Consider the following 16655-nt stretch of genomic DNA (forward strand, 5'->3'; position numbering starts at 1 on the left):
ATTTTTACTATGTGCTAAGCACATTAAACCTACAATTTGGATTATTTCTCAGTGAGAAAAGTAATAGTATGAATTAGCAAAACAGAGTTTTCTTTTTTTTTTTATTATTATTATTATTATTTTTTTATTAGTTGGAGGCTAATTACTTCACAACATTTCAGTGGGTTTTGTCATACATTGATATGAATCAGCCATAGATTTACACGTATTCCCCATCCCGATCCCCCCTCCCACCTCCCTCTCCACCCGATTCCTCTGGGTCTTCCCAGTGCACCAGGCCCGAGCACTTGTCTCATGCATCCCACCTGGGCTGGTGAGCTGTTTCACCATAGATAGTATACATGCTGTTCTTTTGAAACATCCCACCCTCACCTTCTCCCACAGAGTTCAAAAGTCTGTTCTGTATTTCTGTGTCTCTTTTTCTGTTTTGCATATAGGGTTATCGTTACCATCTTTCTAAATTCCATATATATGTGTTAGTATGCTGTAATGTTCTTTATCTTTCTGGCTTACTTCACTCTGTATAGGGGCTCCAGTTTCATCCATCTCATTAGACTGATTCAAATGAATTCTTTTTAATGGCTGAGTAATATTCCATGGTGTATATGTACCACAGCTTCCTTATCCATTCGTCTGCTGATGGGCATCTAGGTTGCTTCCATGTCCTGGCTATTATAAACAGTGCTGCGATGAACATTGGGGTGCACGTGTCTCTTTCAGATCTGGTTTCCTCGTGTGTATGCCCAGAAGTGGGATTGCTGGGTCATATGGCAGTTCTATTTCCAGTTTTTTAAAGAAATCTCCACACTGTTTTCCATAGTGGCTGTACTAGTTTGCATTCCCACCAACAGTGTAAGAGGGTTCCCTTTTCTCCACACCCTCTCCAGCATTTATTGCTTGTAGACTTTTGGATAGCAGCCATCCTGACTGGCGTGTAATGGTACCTCATTGTGGTTTTGATTTGCATTTCTCTAATAATGAGTGATGTTGAGCATCTTTTCATGTGTTTGTTAGCCATCTGTATGTCTTCTTTGGAGAAATGTCTGTTTAGTTCTTTGGCCCATTTTTTGATTGGGTCATTTATTTTTCTGGAATTGAGCTGCAGGAGTTGCTTGTATATTTTTGAGATTAATCCTTTGTCTGTTTCTTCATTTGCTATTATTTTCTCCCAATCTGAGGGCTGTCTTTTCACCTTACTTATAGTTTCCTTTGTAGTGCAAAAGCTTTTAAGTTTCATTAGGTCCCATTTGTTTAGTTTTGCTTTTATTTCCAATATTCTGGGAGGTGGGTCATAGAGGATCTTGCTGTGATTTAGGTCGGAGAGTGTTTTGCCTATGTTCTCCTCTAGGAGTTTTATAGTTTCTGGTCTTACATTTAGATCTTTAATCCATTTTGAGTTTATTTTTGTGTATGGTGTTAGAAAGTGTTCTAGTTTCATTCTTTTACAAGTGGTTGACCAGTTATCCCAGCACCACTTGTTAAAGAGGTTGTCTTTTTTCCATTGTATATCCTTGCCTCCTTTGTCAAAGATAAGGTGTCCATAGGTTCGTGGATTTATCTCTGGGCTTTCTATTCTGTTCCATTGATCTATATTTCTGTCTTTGTGCCAGTACCATACTGTCTTGATGACTGTGGCTTTGTAGTAGAGTCTGAAGTCAGGCAGGTTGATTCCTCCAGTTCCATTCTTCTTTCTCAAGATTACTTTGGCTATTCGAGGTTTTTTGTGTTTCCATAGAAATTGTGAAATTCTTTGGTCTAGTTCTGTGAAAAATACCGTTGGTAGCTTGATAGGGATTGCATTGAATCTATAGATTGCTTTGGGTAGAATAGCCATTTTGACAATATTGATTCTTCCAATCCATGAACACGGTATGTTTCTCCATCTGTTTGTGTCCTCTTTGATTTCTTTCATCAGTGTTTGATAGTTTTCTATGTATAGGTCTTTTGTTTCTTTAGGTAGATATACTCCTAAGTATTTTATTCTTTTTGTTGCAATGGTGAATAGTATTGTTTCCTTAATTTCTCTTTCTGTTTTTTCATTGTTAGTATATAGGAATGCAAGGGATTTCTGTGTGTTAATTTTATAGCCTGCAACTTTACTATATTCATTGATTAGCTCTAGTAATTTTCTGGTAGAGTCTTTAGGGTTTTCTATGTAGAGGATCATGTCATCTGCAAACAGTGAGAGTTTCACTTCTTCTTTTCCTATCTGGATTCCTTTTACTTCTTTTTCTGCTCTGATTGCTGTGGCCAGAACTTCCAACCCTATGTTGAATAGTAGTGGTGAGAGTGGGCACCCTTGTCTTGTTCCTGATTTCAGGGGAAATTCTTTCAATTTTTCACCATTGAGGGTGATGCTTGCTGTGAGTTTGTCATATATAGCTTTTATTATAAAACAGAGTTTTCTTAATGCATCTCATTTATTGGATATTAGTGCTACAAACCCAAGGAGGAAAGTACTATTTCAAATTACCAAGGGAAGGAATGAGCTTAATAATTTAAGATAGGTACTCATGATCACACGAACAATCATGGTGGAGACAGGCTTCTAATTCTAGGGCCATTTTCTTAACAGCTCTCCTACCCTTTGTGATGAGGAGTAGCCTTGGAATTAACTGAGAGCAGAGATCTTTATAATTTTCTCAAAATGGATTCTTGAATTTCCACTTAATTTCTCTGACAATCCAAAATTTTTCCATGTCTTCCCCACACCGTGTTGTCTTTTTTAGTCACCCACTCTTCTCCAAGGGAGAAACATTTGTTAATATATCTAGTTAAAGCTTGAGTCATTGATTGGACTATAATTTATAATAGATAAGATTTTGTATCTTAAAATCATAGAGATCTATGTTTCCTTTTCTCTTTAGACTTCTAGTTTTAGGCATCAAGGCCAGGCAGCGAGTTTCTTGTCATCCCTGCTTGTATTACATGTGACAAAGTAGATAAACCAAGTTAAGGACACTATTAAGACATGGATACCTTGCTTACTTTATGTAGGTATTCTTGAGAATGTCCTTCATTGTGTAAAGGGAAATGGGGAGAATTAAGAGGTGAGAATTGGAGGATTGAAAGAGACCAAGGCTTGTGCTCTGAATCAACTTTTAATTCATTTGTAGTAGTTTGTTAGGCTTCCCTGATGATTCGGTGGCAAGGAATCTGCTTACTAATGCAGGAGATGCAGGTTTGACCCCTGGGTCAGGAAGATCCCCTGGAGAAGGAAATGGCAACCCACTCCAGTATTTTTGCCTGGAAAATCTCATGGACAGAGGAGCCTGGTGGGCTATAGTCCATGGGGTTGCAAAAAGAGCTGGACACGACTTAGCGACTAAACAACAGTATTAGTTGCTTACATAGATGTTAGCTGTTAGGAAATGGTAGTTTGATTCAAGTTGCCTTGGTTTCTTATGTGAGGCTCCTTTGTGAACCCTATATGGAGGTAGGTTTGGCTTGAGCTGGCACTCGATTGGAATATTACTGAATTCACGGCAGCAATGCTTTCAGGATGCTGTCAAAACATTCTAAATGATACTGACCCTTTGGTAGATGTTGAAATGTATTTTCAGAATTTGTCCTTCTAAACTTTCTTTAGAACATCTTCTGTCAGAGAGAATCTTTGTTTGGGATAGTATTTTCTTATATTATTTCTGACTGATAAGGAGGCTAAAAAAGGCCTTTCCCATTGTGAATCCCAAAAATATACTCCGATGCTATTATTGCTGTTTAATTTTTTAAAAATCTTTCTTAAAAATTTAAATCATTGATCTGTCTGTAATTTATTTTTGTGTGGTAACTTAATTCCTAGGTCCACCCAATGTTTAGACATTTGTTATTTTCCTACATGATTTTATTAGTTTTGAAATTCCAACTATAATAAATCTACTACTTGTCTTTTTAATTCTTGTCTGCAAGTTAATACATTCCAACATAATTTGTTTGCTTTAAACAGTCATATTTCTTTACACAAAAATGTGTAAAATGTGCATATGCTCTTTTGAAACAATGATAAATACTAATGTTTGATGTATAATTGAATATATTTATCTCTTCCCTGCAGTTCTCAAATGTGACTGCTTCTTGCAGTCACACTGACCACTTTAGGCTTTCTTAATTAGAGATATTCTAAGATTTGGATTAAAAGATCTTGCTTGTTACTCTCAATGCATTGAGTGACATCTCAATGCTACCCTCACATAGCACAGATAATCCCAAGTCAGTTTTTTGTTTCCCCCTGCAAGTCATAGTTTTTTTTTTTTGCAAAAAACGGTGACCTCTGTTCTGTTGAATTTTAATGAGAAAAATGTCACTGATTCAAATAATGCCAATTCTGCTTAGGGCCATGATTATGGGTCTAAATTAACTCACCCTCTGATAGATGAGCAAACTGTGGCTGAATGAGGCAAAATTGCAAAACTATGTCTGAAATCATGATTAATATGATAATTATATCAGCAATGGTTTGAAAATGTTTAATGTTGTAGGCTTTATGTGAGGCATCACTTACATGCTTAAAATAGCCACAATATGATTCTCATTTTTTAAGTGAGAAGACAGGTTCAGAATAACTTACTCATTTCATATAACCAGTCAGTAGTACAGCTGGGAGCTGGGATTTATAGCTAGATTGGTCCTCTCTAAACTCTGGGCTAATTTTTCAGTTTGCTAATTCATCCCTTCTTCCCTTTTACATCCATTCCCAGTGACCAAAGGTAGTAGCAGGCTGAATATGAAATGTGTTCCACTGAGAATATCTATGTTAAATGCTGCCAAGTCAATCTGTTAAGCTTTGTGTTCTTGCTACACTGCAGGAAAGTCAAAGAGAAGAGCTAACTGTTGAGTCACTATTTATGTTTAACAAAGATGGATGAAAGATATTTTTGCAGATATTTTTAAAATAGTTTTTATATAAATATCTATATTTACCTATAATTAAGACAATCATCATGATTTTGCCACATGTTTACAGATTCTGAACTGTCTGGCAAGACAAGTTTGCATTCTATAAAGTCAACATCATCCTTTACAATTGAATAAAATAGAATTATTTTATAGTAACAAACTTAATTTAAAGGAATGGTTTGAAATGTTCTGAGTATGCCTTCTGGACTCAATTTACAGACAGCCTGTTTCAATCTTCCCTAGCTTACATCCTCATGGTTCAACTAAATTAAATAAGCTTTAAAAAACTGAAAAGAGGAAAGAGGGCTATTTACTGGGAAAAATGGGAAAAGTAGATAACCCTATTGTCCCCACCCTAATGACCCACCTCAAGTCCCAAAAGTAAATGACATGGCTGGAGATGAAGGTGATGTTACTATTTATCTTGGACTTCTGCTGACTGGGGCTTGTTTTGATTTTATTGAGGAAACTGAGAGACACTGGGTTGAGTCTCACATCATCTGGACAAGAAAGCTGTGCACTGGGGCCATGTCTCCTTTCTTTAATTATGCTTCTTTTCCTTGTGGATGGTTGCATTCTTCCCCAGGGCTATCATATCAGAAATAATGGGTAGGGTGAAGTGGCTTGATACTTTGTCTCACTAGTGAATTTAATATTTGGCAATTTTAGAAATTAAAACATGCCTTTGGCTAGATTATAATAACAAGTGAAAAATTATATCCAATACATTAATCACATAAAATCTAAACATAACTACTATTTAAGCCCTGTACAAAAAAATCTTACGTTGTATTTCTACTTTTTAAAGATAAATAACATTATTTGGATGTTATTAAAATAATATATTGAACAGTGTACTGTACAGTACTCCACTTTTTATCCTAATTACATCAAATATTCACATCAGAGCTTTATGAAATAACCTCTTCAAAATGAAAGGCGTATTTTTTTATGCAGGATGAATTAATGGCTTTTATTGGGATAGGATGGTACTTCACAAAAACCAAGCAAATTTGATGGACTCCTCAGATATTCAGCAAGAGGTGAGATGATGGTACTATCCTATGGTAGATGAAAAATTGAGATGAAAAATATAGATATCATTTGTTGCAAACTATTCTCAATATTTGGCTTTTCAGAAAAAGGAAAAATGCAGCCCAGAGCCAACACATTTCATCATTTGAGTTTCATTACAAAAATGACAAAAACTTGCTGGCTTGGAAATATTAAAGGCAACATGATGGGATGTAGGATCCTGTTAATAGTTGTCAAATCTAGAGAAATTTCAAGCAAGGGAAAAGGAAAAGTGCCAAATGGAAAGTTTCTGAGGCTCTTCAAAAATGAAGTCTTTACAAAGCTGTCTCCTGGTGGTTCTTTCTGGGATAAAACCTGGTCTACTTTTGGAATATTTTCTCACACACTTTGCAAGGTCTAGAAATCATTATACCTTCTACCTGTCTTGCTGCATTAACAATGGCAGTTAGATAGGGAAGGACTGCTGAAGAAGAATTAGGACTCAGATGACAATGATTGTAAATCATTGTTTCAAAAAAGGACACAATACTGCAACATCATTAAAGTAAGGGGACATGCATGGCAGCCAAAGTTGCCCAGTAGCAAGGGATTCAGGAAGGCCAGATGTGACTTCTAATTGCCTTCTTTTGTAAAGAACATTAGGTAACATTTTTCTCTTGGATCAGGAAGCACTGACATGTCCACAGAATACTTTGGAACCATGGAGCACCAAATGGAGTTTCATCCAGGATTTCTTATAATTGTTGCTCAGGTAGGCATATTCTTATTACATAACCTGACCGCAAAGCCCAGCTCTTTTCCACACCCATTCCTCAGCTTCAGGGATCTAGCCAAGATCTGTTGTAAATCATCAATTTCACTATTATCAATAAACAAAGCTGACAAAATGTTGTGAATGGCCCTGAAATTCCTCAAATTCATGATTGCAAAGCAACATTATTAATCAATATTTTTCATGCTTTGGCCAAGGATTGTACCCTGTAGGTTCTCAGGTTAATTCCAGACTTGCTAAAGTTAACAGTTGCAAATAGCTGTAAGACTTACTTGCCCAAGGAACATTTCCAGAAATCACAGTAAAATGTTGATTTTTTGCTAGATAATTTGAATACTGGGGCTTCTGAGATGGCACTAGCGGTAAATAACCTGCCAACCAGTCCAGGAAATGTAAAAGATGCAGGTTTGATTCTCGGGTTGAGAAGATCCCCTGGAGGAAGGTGTGGCAACCCACTCCAGTATTCTTACCTGGAGAATCCCATGGACAGGGTAGTCTGGTGGGCTACAGTCCATTGGGTTGCAAAGTCAGACATGACTGAAGTGACTTAGCACACATGCATACAATTTGAATATTATTATATGTAGTTATGTATCAGGATTTCCAATATGCTAATTATATAAAATAGCAACTGTTCTAAGAGTTGTGGAGTGGAAGGGACATCATTTTTGTCTTTAACATCAAAGATGAGCTAAGTGTCACAGTACTTCAAAATAGCAATCATTTTAATGCTATGAAATGCCACAGCCTTGTCTAACTCAATGAAACTATGAGCCATGCCCTGTAGGGCCACCCAAGATGGATGGGTCATGGTGAAGAATTCTGACAAAATTTGGTCCACTGGAGAAGGGACTAGCAAACGACTTCAGTATTCTTACCTTGAGAACCCCATGAACAGTATGAAAAGGCAAAAAGATAGGACACTGAAAGATGAACTCCCCAGGTCTGTAGGTGCCCAACATGCTACTGGAGATCAGTGGAGAAATAACTCCAGAAAGAATGAAGAGACAGAGCCAAAGGAAAAACAACAGCCAGTTTTGTATGTGACTGGTGATGGAAGTGAAATCTGATGTTGTTAAGAGCAATATTGAATAGAAACCTGGAATGTTAGGTCCATGAATCAAGGCAAATTGGAAGTGGTCAAACAGGGGATAGCAAGAGTGAATTGAACATTGATGTTTTAGGGATCAGTGAACTAAAATGGACTGGAATGGGTGAATTTAACTCAGAAGAACATTATATCTACTACTGTGGGCACAAATCCCTTAGAAGAAATGGAGTAGCCATCATAGTCAACAAAAGAGTCCGAAATGCAGTACTTGGATGCAATCTCAAGAGTAACGTGGAAACTTACATTACTGTATGCAAAATAGATAGCCAACAGGAATTTGCTGTCTGGCTCAGGAAACTCAAACAGGGGCTCTGTATCAACCTAGAGGAGTGGGGTGGGGAGGGAGATGGGAGGGATTTTCAAAAGGGAGGGGGTATATGTATACCTATGGCTAATTCATGTTGAAGTTTGAGAGAAAACAGAAAAATTCTGTAAAGCAATTATCCTTCAATAAAAAATAAATTAATTAAAAAAACCACAACAGAATGATCTCTGTTCATTTCCAAGGCAAACCATACAATATCACAGTAATCTAAGTCTATGCTTCAACCAGTAATGCTGAAGAAGTTGAAGTTGAATGGTGCTATGAAGACCTACAAGACCTTCTAGAACTAACACCCCCAAAAGATGTCTTTTTCATTATAGGGGACTGGAATGCAAAAGTAGGAACTCAAGAGATACCCGGAGTAACAGACACATTTGGCCTTGGAGTACAAAATGGAGCAGGTCAAATGCTAACAGAGTTTTGCCAAGAGAACACACTGTCATAGCAAACACCCTCTTCCAACAACACAAGAGAAGACTTTACACATGGACATCACCAGATGGTTAATACCAAAATCAGATTGATTATATTCTTTGCTGCCAAAGATAGAGAAGTTCTATAGAGTCAGCAGAAACAAGACTGGGAGCTGACTGTGGCTCAGATCATGAACTCCTTATTGTCAAATTCAGGCTTAAATTGAAGAAAGTAGGGGACACCACTGGACCATTCAGGCATGACCTAAATCAGACAAACCCCTTACGATTATACAGTGAAAGTGACAAATAGTTTCAAGGGATTAGATCTGATAGACAGAATGTCTAAAGAATTGTGGATGGAGTTTCATGACATGGTACAGGAGACAGAGATCAAGACCATCCCCAAGAAAAAGAAATGCAAAAAGGCCAAATGGTTGTCTGAAGAGACCTTGCAAATAGCTGAAAAAAGTAGAGAAGCTAACATCAAAGGAGAAAAGGAAAGATATGCCCATTTGAATGCAGAGTTCCAAAGAATAGCAAGTAAAGATACGAAAGCTTTCCTCAGTGATAAAGAAATAGAGGAAAACAATAGTATGGAAAAGACTAGAAATCTCTTCAAAAATGAGAGATACCAAGGGAACATTTCATGCAAAGATGGGCACAATAAAGGATAGAAATGGTTTGGACCTAAAGGAAGCAGAAAATGTTAAGAATAAGTGGCAATAATACACAAAAGAACTGTACAAAAAAGACCTTCATGACCCAGATAACCATGATGGTGTGATCACTCACCTAGAGCCAGACATGTGGGAGTGTGAAGTCAAGTGGGCCTTAGGAAGCACCACTACGAACAAAGCTAGTGGAGGTAAAGGAATTCCAGTTGAGCTATTTCAAATCCTGAAAGATGATGCTTGAAAGTGCTACACTTAATATGCCAGCAAATTTGGAAAACTCAGCAGTGGCCATAAGACTGGAAAAGGTCAATTTTCATTCCAATCCCAAAGAAAGGCAATGCCAAAGAATGTTCAAACTACCGCACAATTGCCCTCATGTCACATGCTGGCAAAGTAATGCTCAAATTCCCCAAGCCAGGCTTGAACAGTACCTGAACTGTGAACTTCCAGATTTTCAAGCCGGATTTAGAAAAGTCAGAGGAACCAGAGATCAAATTGCCAACACCCATTGAATCATTGAAAAAGCAAAAGAGTTCCAGTAAATATCTACTGCTTTATTGACTATACCAAAGCCTTTGACTATGTGAATCACAACAAACTGGAAAATTCTTCAAGAAATGGGAATACCAGACCACATGACTTGCCTCCTGAGAAATCTGTATGCAGGTCAAGAAGCAACAGTTAGAACTGGACATGGAGCACTAGACTGGTTCCAAATTGGAAAAGGAGTATGTCAAGGCTGAGTATTGTCACCCTGCATATTTACTTATATGAAGGGTACATCATGTGAAATGCCAGGCTGGATGAAGCACAAGTTGAAATTTAGATTGCCAGGAGAAATGTCAATAAAATCACATGTTTATATCTTTAGGCAGAGCATGGTGGACTCTTGATGACTTAAGTAAAGGTGAATGTATTTATTACTAGTTTCTTCATTTGGGTGTTGGTTTATTAAATTGTATCCATTATATATTTGTTGCCTCATAGTTTCAAATCTACCCTTCATTTCCCTATTTGTGATACTGGAATATTTCTTCCTCACAAGCTTCCAGAATGCTAATCTTTGTGCATAAAGGTGCTGAAGAAGGGATTTTCTTCTTGGATCTGGTGTGCTTTCTTCTTTATGTTTGTGAAGGTCTAGGCTGACATGGAAGACATCTGGTAGAGATCACCGGATCTCCTTGATGAGTTCAGAAGGTGGCTTTGTCAGTTTCATAGACACTATACCTGGTTTCCTAGAAGAAGGTCACTGGTCCCTTGGCTTCTACATGAGCTCTGTGGGTACCACAGCTAGCTTCTACATGGCAGGTTGCAGGGACATCCTGGCTGGCTTCCTGGAGTGTCCCCAGTGATGGCCTTTTGGTGAATTCCCTGTGGGCAGTTTCCTAGTAGCTTTCTGGTTAGGCCAGCTGATGTTTCAACTGGCTTTCCAACAGACTGACCAACAGACTATAAGAAATTTGGTGGCTCTATGGTTCCAAAAACTGATGCTTTTGAACTGTGGTGTTGGAGAAGACTCTTGAGAGTCCCTTGGACTGCAAGGAGATCCAACTAGTCCATCCTAAAGGAAATCAGTCCTGGGTGTTCATTGGAAGGACTGATGCTGAAGCTGAAACTCCAGTACTTTGGCCACCCTCATGTGAAGAGTTGACTCATTGGAAAAGACCCTGATGCTGGGAGGGATTGGGGGCAGGAGGAGAAGGGGATGACAGAGGATGAGATGGCTGGATGGCATCACCGACTTGATGGGCATGAGTTTGAGTAAACTCCGGGAGCTGGTGATGGACAGGGAGGCCTGGCATGCTGGGATTCATGGGGTTGCAAAGAGTCGGACACGACTGAGCGACTGAACTGAACTTAACTGAACTGATGGTTCCAAAGTATTCTGTGCTGAAACTTTAGCATCTAGCTTCCTGAAAAATTTTTGGGGTACCCTGTCAGATGGTTCTGTTTCTACCCTTGGCCTACTGAGTGAGTAGACTCCACCCCAGGGTAATGTGGAAATATTTTCTATCTTTCAGTAAACTGCAACCTTACCTTCTTCAGTGAGGTCTGAATCCCCACCTTAGGGAGAAATCCCACTCCCTCCACCTTCAAGTTTGTTACTATCTTGGGTACTGTATATTTCTTCAGCCCTAGATTATTTTAGGGAGTTTTCTTTTGTCTCCTCTTAATTAATTCCTTATAAAAAGTTAATTCTTCATATTGACATTTCCTTCTTCAGATTATTATGTGGCTTCTGGCATATGTGTCTATAATTGATACAAAATTAGGGAGAAAAAGAATGAGTGGTAGTAGCTTGGGAAGTGCTATTCCTCTCCTGAGGTCAAGGAGCTTCATTAAAAATTGCAATGAAATACTTCAGTTGGATTCAACCCAAAGAGCTACATCTTGACCCAAAATTATGTTATTAATTAAAAAAAAAATCTCTTTAAAGTGTTTCAGAGTCTTCCCATTTCATCCCCTTTCACTATTTAAAATTTCTTATAGATTGAAAGGGCGTGTAATCAGGACATTAACTAGTGACTTAAGAGGAATCAGTGAAAAAATATTTTTAAGTAACAATGGATGTATATATATGGTCTGGATTTCCTTTTATTTCCAGCATCCTTAGTACCAAAATTATGAAGATCTTCAACATCATCTGGAGGGAAAGTGAAATGCTGTATTAAAAAAATAAGTGAAACCAGATTGTCCCTGGAAAAACCAGTTTGGAAAGAAAAGACTGCTGGCTAGAACATTGCTTAGTACAAAATAGTGAACACTGAAAACCTTTTCCTGAATAGCAAAGGGAAATAAATTTTTAGTCAAATCAGTTCGATGGTTTTGATCCAATGGATAAATCTGCCTTCAAAGCCTTTGTACCATGTGCGTGTGTTCTGTGTCACTTCAGTGTTGGACTCTTTGCGACCCTAAGGACTATAGACCAGCAGACTCCTCTGTCCATGGGATTCTCCAGGCAAGAATACTGGAGTGGGATGCCATGCTCTTCTCCTGGGGGTCTTTCTTACCCAGGGATGGAACCCACATCTCAAGTCTCCTGCGTTGGTGGGTGGGTTCTTTACCACTGGCGGCACCTGGGAGGCCCCTTTGTACCATAATGAATTGTTATTATGGAGAAGGAAGAAATGGATACAAATACTTTATCTTTGTCTTAAATAGCTGAGTTTGAAACAACAGCCAGAAACTTTAAGCCTGTCCAATACCTCAATAGCTTCTCTGGTGAGGAGAGCCTATGTGATACCTCCATCAGAAAGACTCTGCCTTCTGCAGAGAAAACACATATTCCTTACTTAGAATTGTTTCTGTCACTTACACTACTTTTTTAGGACTTGGGCTGCTGCTGCTTACAGTCAGAAAGGCAGAGGTCCCAGGCCAAAACTATGCAGAAAGAATTATCCCTAATTATGGGAACATTAAAGTGCAGTTCTGATCTACTATTAGGATTTTCCCAAGATCCTCATTTTACTCAATTTTCCCCCCTCCGGAGAAAGAGCAATCAGGGAGTCAGCCATACAAAGAAATGGTACTCAGATTGGAGCAGTGAAAAGAATTCTGACTCTGTACTCACAAAATGAGGAGTACAATTTATTGTCAGGATATTTTACTTCATCAGGTGAGTGAAACCATCCAAAACATAGTTATCTGCTCCACCCCCTTTGTCTTTTATTCTCTTCATCTTCTCACGGATTGAAAGATCACCTTTCTCTTCTCAGAGGAACCCCCGCTGATCTGCATATTAGGTGTCACTCTTCCCCAGCTATATAGCTATTGGTGGTCTTGTTAATCTATGCTGCCTTCACTATTTTCATATTGAAAAGAAAATCTTAATTGGAGTATAGTTGCTTCTCATTAGTTAGCTATTTTATACATAGTATCATGACTATGTACATGTCAATCCCAATCATTATCTTCATATTGCCTACACTTTTCATTCTGTGTTTATTCTTACATATTTCTTCATCTTGAAGAAAACAAGTTTTCTGACTCTGTATTTTCATGTCTTGTCTTCCATTAGAAGAAATGTCCAATGACCATGCTGCTGGATCCTGCTGTCATCAACTTGGCAGGAGAGTCCAATCACTCCCTGCTTTTGACTGGGGGTGGGAAGTCAGTTCTGAGCTCAGGCCACCAATACGTCCTTGGCAGAGAATCAGAGTTGCTTGTGTTCACCACGCAGGAAATGCAATGAGCTCTGTCCTCAGCTCTGTACTCAGGTTTTGGACACCATCCAGGTGGAGAATTGGAGCACAGAGTGATTCTTCTGGGCAGGGGATGGGAAATTAACTCCCTGCTCAGACACTGGGCTGGAAATTTAATGCAGGTCACTTGCTTCTGTGGGCAGGAGGACGGAGTGGAAGTGAAGTTCCCTGATCACAGTGTTGAAAACAGCATATTTTCCAACTGTGTTGGCTGGATTTAGGCAGGAATTTCCAAGAAAGTTTTCTGTCGTAAGGTCATCCTTTCCCAGGCCCCTTAGGTAGGGACTTTTCTTGAAGGTTTTTGTTTGTTTGTACTTGGTACTATGTTATGGATATATGGGAAGTAGTAAGGAAACCAAGAAGCTCACTGCCGTGTTGATTCTTTAAGTCCTGAGATCACTAGGCCATTCGTCTTCTTTCCACCTCCAAGAGTCTTTGTTCTGTTGTATCTATGGGCTTTTAGTTTTAAGAGAGAAGACCTGGCAGAAGTGATTTTAGCTAGAAACAGAAGTACCCATCCACTTTAAATCTACTACAGTTAGAATTACTGTAAGTCTGAGTTTTACAGGAACACTCTAATTTATTTCTATTTTCCAGGCATAGTTTTTGAGAGCCTCCCTTTACCCTCAATAGTACTCTAGTTTGAAAATAAATTATGCTGTCAGCCTATTATACTGCTCATCTCGCTCCACATTTCCTGCCAGGAATATAGTGAAAATCTTTACTTCAAATATATACTTCGTAAATGACTTTTAGCAAAGCTACAGTGCTATATTTATATTTTCCATGTAGATGTTTCCAATCAGAGATTTTATTGTCCTATTGCACTTTACATTTTCCCTAACGTGTCTTCCTTTTTGACCTCCCCCTTTCTGTGAATGCTGTATTGCCTTCTCTCTTATTAAGCTTTGTAATCATCTTTGACTCCTCCCTTTCTACCTTCTCCAGTTACAATCAGTTGCAAATCAAGTATTGATTCATTCTTGAATAGAGCTTAAGCATCCTTGTTGATTTCTTCCTCTTCAATCATTTCTACACATGGTTACTACACTGTGTTATTAAAATGATCCTTTAATTATGTTAAATTTTCAGTGGGCTTAAACTCTTTCAGGATAATTTCTTGACACCTCTATTTGTAGTCTGCCTTCCAAGGTTATTTCTCTTTTTTCTCTAACACCAATTTCTCCAGCCAGACCCACTGCCTTCTGTTCTTTAGACTAGCATGGCAGTAAGTTGACCAGAACCATTCAGTAGCACAAAACCAGAATTCCAAATTTAAATTTTACATAGGGAAAATAAATAACTGCAATAGATCATATGATAAAAAAAACTCAAAGGTAGATTTTCAGGCATAGATGGATCTAGGTCTTCAAGTGATATAAAAAAAACTTCTGTCCTGTTTTGGCTCTGCCTTTTTCTTTGTAGGCTTTGTTTATAGGGCAATTCCCTCTTCACACAGGAAAATCAGCCACCAGGAATTTATAGCCTCCCAGTTTAGCAATTCCTGTAGAAGGAGAGTTCTTTCTTTTCAATAGTTTGAACAACAACTCCATGATTTATAATGAAAATTCTTTACTTGCTCATGGTTATCCTAGGAATCGAAGGTAAGGGATTTCAAGCCAGTTTGAATCACATGATCTGAAAGCAGCAGAAAATTGGTTTCCCTCTGCCCTCAAACTGAGGTTCTATGCTCCAGAAAGGCAGAAGGTGACACAACAGATTTCACCATCAGTAGATTACAGGTTTTATAGAGCAAGAACTTTGTCTTAATGATTCTTATTTTTCCATCTTGTAAGTACAGTGCTTGTCACATAATAGGTTCTCAATAGATATTGGATGATGGGTAGCTTTTTACATATCCAGGCTTTTGTTATTATTGTGCTTCCCTCTTGGAATTCTTCTCCACTTGTCTTTATTTCGAATCTGCACTTAAGTCTTGTCTTTCTTATATTACATCTTCTAACCACTGTAGCTATCAACAAACTCTTGAGACTTTTTTCTGTCTTAACACTCTTGGAATTTTATACTGTACTTATTGTTTTTAATGTGTTTTATATATATATGTCTGTTTACAACAATTAAATTTAAAAAGAACTTAAGGGTAGAAAATAACCTTATATTTCAATGACATTTTTGCATGGCACTTAGTGTGTTATTTTTGAATTTGGATGAAATCAAACATGTTTGAAAAGTGAAGCCATGATTGCATGAAGTCAACAAAATGAAGTTTATTTTATAGTGAAGAAAGATAGAGATGAAGAAATATCACACTGTCATTAAGCTATTTATACAATTACTGTAACATCAAAATCATAGAGCAAAATCATTAAAAATATTAGAAGTGGACAAATGCAAAATTGTTGTCGGAAGTTTTCACTTCTGTTAAGGATTCCAGTAAATTTCTATGCTATGATAAAGTTGACTAGTTGATAAATTCCTAATATTTGCCCTGCATAGACTATAGTTCTTTTTATGGTCTGTGGAATAGCTATAATATCTTTGACTCTGATGTTTTATCTGATATATTTTTAGGAACACATCTGCATGTTGTATCACCATACCCTGACTTCCATATCTGTTATCTTTTATGCCATAATTTTTTGGAAATGTATTCTGAATGCAAAATAGTTATCCTTTTTCCACACCCTGAGTACTATGTACTCTCTTATTTATTGTGTAGGTACATTTTTTTCTTGTTCACCTTCCCTGAAAAAGTAAGAATAGGAAATTCATGCAAACACATAAACTGTATAAATTAGGTCTCTTATTACAATGAATAAGATAGTAATAAACCCACAATAAAACAATTAGTAAATGTGTTTTTATAATGAAAGTCCTTGAACTATAGTTTTGAACATATATACAAGAACAGCACAATGTAAAACAAATTGAGATAATGTTTTTTTTCCCCTTTAAATCTTGGAATTTCTGTTTTGGTATATGAATATTTAATTATAAACATTTATCTATGTTGAAATACTTGAAAATTCATATTCATACACAGTGTTGTTGTAGTCACTACTACCTTAGTGCTTCATGCAGGCCAATCATGAATTTTAGACTTGGCTAAATTGTTGAAACAAATAGCGTTTTCTACTGGTAGTTTATAACAGAGAAAAGAACACAGATGAAAAAGAGTCATAAAAAGGGACCTATAGGAGTCACTGCATTCTTCAGAGTATATGGTATGTTACACATACCTCTTCTTGTGTTTAGGCTCGTTA

The sequence above is a fragment of the Cervus canadensis genome, chromosome 30, assembly GCF_019320065.1.
Source record: "Cervus canadensis isolate Bull #8, Minnesota chromosome 30, ASM1932006v1, whole genome shotgun sequence".
NCBI lineage: Eukaryota > Metazoa > Chordata > Mammalia > Artiodactyla > Cervidae > Cervus > Cervus canadensis.